The sequence below is a fragment of the Neofelis nebulosa genome, chromosome 15 (assembly GCF_028018385.1).
Source record: "Neofelis nebulosa isolate mNeoNeb1 chromosome 15, mNeoNeb1.pri, whole genome shotgun sequence".
Classification (NCBI taxonomy): domain Eukaryota; kingdom Metazoa; phylum Chordata; class Mammalia; order Carnivora; family Felidae; genus Neofelis; species Neofelis nebulosa.
The window spans coordinates 155,761-159,074 of record NC_080796.1 but is presented as its reverse complement, the minus strand read 5'-3'; positions in this window follow the sequence as shown (position 1 = coordinate 159,074).

Here is a 3,314-nt window from a genome sequence, read left to right as displayed (position 1 = left end):
TTTGTTTCTGACTTACTTCAGTTAGCACAATGCACTCAAGGTCAATCCATGGTGACACAAATGGCCAGATTTAATTATTTTTATGGCTAAATTGTACTCGTGTGTGTGTGTGTGTGTGCGCGCGCGCGCGCGTGTGCGCACAATGTTTTCTGTACCCATAATCCACCTATGGTCATATAGGCTGTTTCCAGAGGTTGGCTACTGTAAATAATGCTGCAGTTATTGTGGGTGTGGGTATGTATCTTAGGATTAGCGTTTTTGTTTCCTTCAGATTAATACCCAGAAGTGAATTTCTGGAATGTATGGTAGTTTCAGTTTTAATTTTTGAGGAACCACCATGTTTTTATCCAGACGGATTGTACCAAGTTATATTCCCACCAACTGTACACAGGATTGCCTTTTCTCCAGTCTTGCCAACACTTGTTATCTCTTGTGTTTTTAGTGAAAGCCATTGGGATAGGTGTGAGGTGATAGCTTTTTGTGGTTTTGATTGTGATTTTCCTGCTGGTCAGCACTTTCCATGGTTTCATTGGATGAATGGTTGTTTTGCTATTGAGTTGAGAAATTATTTTATGTTTATATTTTGGAGAGTAGACCCTTTTTTAGATTAAAATTTGAGAGTATTTTACCAATTCATTAGGTTGCCTTTTCATTTTTATTGGTGGTTTCTTTCGATGTGCAAAACACTTTAGTCTGATGTAGTTCCACTTGTTTATTTTTACATTTATTTACTTGTGGTGTGAAATCCCTCCAAAAAATTCATCACAAACACTGATGCCACGATGCTTACCACTTACATTCTCTTCTAGCAGTTTTATGGTTTCAGATCTTATGTTTCACTCCTTAACATATTTTGAAGAGACTTTTGGGTGTGGTTGAAGATAGGGGTCCAGGTTCATTTTTCTGCATGTGGCTTGCGATTCTCCCAGCACCATTTATTGAAGAGACTTTTATTTCACCATTGTGTGTCCTTGGCTTCTTTGTTGTAAATCATTAACTCTATGTATATGGGTTCATTTCTATTCTCTATTTTCTGTTCCCTTGATCCATGTGTTTATTTTTATGCCAGTACCATGCTGTTTTGAGCACTATCTCTGTAATTGGAGCTTATTTGTGATTTTTATAGGAGTTATTTTATGAGCATATAGTGAAATTTAGTAAGTGGCACAGGGGCAGGTTGTCTCCTTAGTGATTCCCTTGTCTTAGTCTTGTCTTGTCTTAGTGATTCTCTTGTCTGGCTCACAAATGGAAGATAGTCTCATGGAAAAAGAGCCATTCCTGTGTACAAATAGTCACTTCTAACTGCAGCCACCTTCCCCACATCCTAAATCCTGGTCATGTGTATTTTATGCTGTGTATAAAAACACATTTAAACATGAATACAGTTTAAAAATGGATGTGTGGTTCAGGCTGCATGGGAAAAAAGCATTTCCTGGTGGAGTATACATTTATAAAGTTTGAGATAACTGATTTAAAGCACAAAGGGACCTGTTCTGTCTAGGAGGAGGATGGGATAAATTTGGGGTGTGCTAAGCCATAAAGAAAAGGGGTGAATGGGATTTAGAGTGGAACCTAGCTTTGAGGTGAGGTGGCTCTCAGTCATGAGTGTTTGATGAAAGATTGGCCCTGTAAAGTCATGGCCAAAGCTACCACCAGGGCCCTAATGCTTAAAAACCTTTAATAGATATGTGTTGTTCTGAGATAAGGTCAAAAGGTAGTCTCCTTGGCTCTCTGTGTTCCACTGTCTGCTCCAGACCCAATCCCTCCTCCTCTGGCCAATGAGACTTTTTTTCCCTTTGGGCTTCCAAGCACCTCCCCCAACTCATGTTATCACTCCCACTGTACACATGTCCCTGGTGCCCTTTGTAGCGCTTACCAGTTAAAAAGGCTCCAAGAAGGCAGAGACCAAATGTGTCCCCCCTGCTCCTAATGTATCTATACAGCTAATACAATGCTAACAGACAGCAAGTGCTTGATGCGTGTTTGCCAGAGAAGGAGCCAGTTTTGTGTCAGGCTCTGTCTTTGCTACTGACAATACAGAGAAAATAGTGTCTGTCTTCTAGGAGCTCCTGACAGAACAGTGGAAGAAACAGATAGCTGACAGGCAGTTGCTGTGCTGTGGAATAAGTGTTCTGATAGGAGAAAACCCAGGGTATTCTCAGAACACACATGGACCTGGCTGTCAAAGACAACTTCCCAGAGAACAGGAAACTCAAAAGGGCATTTGGACATAGCCAGAGGAAAGGGAGGGGGAAAGATGTTACCTGTAGACTCCCTCTGGTGGTGGGTAATCATCCACCCTGTCTTTTCTAAAGAGTTACCTTCATGGCTACATTCTCATTTCTTGTCTCCTTAACTGTGGTCTCTTTAAGCCTCTATTCTACTCCCTCCAGTGGCTTATGGCATCTGCTTGCAAGCTTTTCATTTCTATTAGTTCACTGTCCCCTGTGGTCTCTGGTCTCTAATAATAATAAAATATATAGGCCAAAGAAAAATGTGGTGCATCAATAAAATTGGGTAGTGTTCCACAATGAAAAGAGATAATATCTCACATGGCACATATGAACCTCAAAAGTACATCATATTAAATGAAATAAACCATATAGAAAAGACCATATAATGTATGATTTCCCTGACAAAAGTTATACATTAAAATAATCCTTCAAAAAAGAATGTAGGTTTGTCCAGCTATGTAGGTCAAAATATTCTGTTTATAATCTTGCTTCTATGAGTCACTACACATTTCAAAAGCATTGAATTGTGTTTTTAATATCTGTGATTGTATTTAAATTATGGATTAATAAATCTAATAAAATAAATCTATAAATACACTTAAAGCATTGAACTGATTATGTTATGCTATTTTTTAGATTCAGTTTATTTTGAAATGAATTCTTAACATTAAACGGATCCTCTTAACATAGTTTTGTGTGTACAATGTATTATTGTTGAATATAAGTAGAATGTTGTACAGCAGCTTTCTAGAACTTAGTATCTTGCTTAAATGAAATTTTGTGTTTACATGCTCTTGGTGTCATGTATGAAATAATTCCCAAGGATAAAATCAAGAAGTTTTCCTCTATGTTTTTTTTCTAGTAGATTTACATTTTTAGGGGTTTCAGGTAAATGTTAATCAGCATATAGTTGTATTTCTGTATAGTATAAGGAAATAGTGGAATTTAATTCATTTACATGTCATTATTAAGTTTTCAAAAATATATTTGTTGTGGAGATTTAGCTTGGCCATGATATGCTCTTTAACCTACTGTCAAAGATCAATTGTCTCTATATGTGTGAATTAATTTCAGAATCCT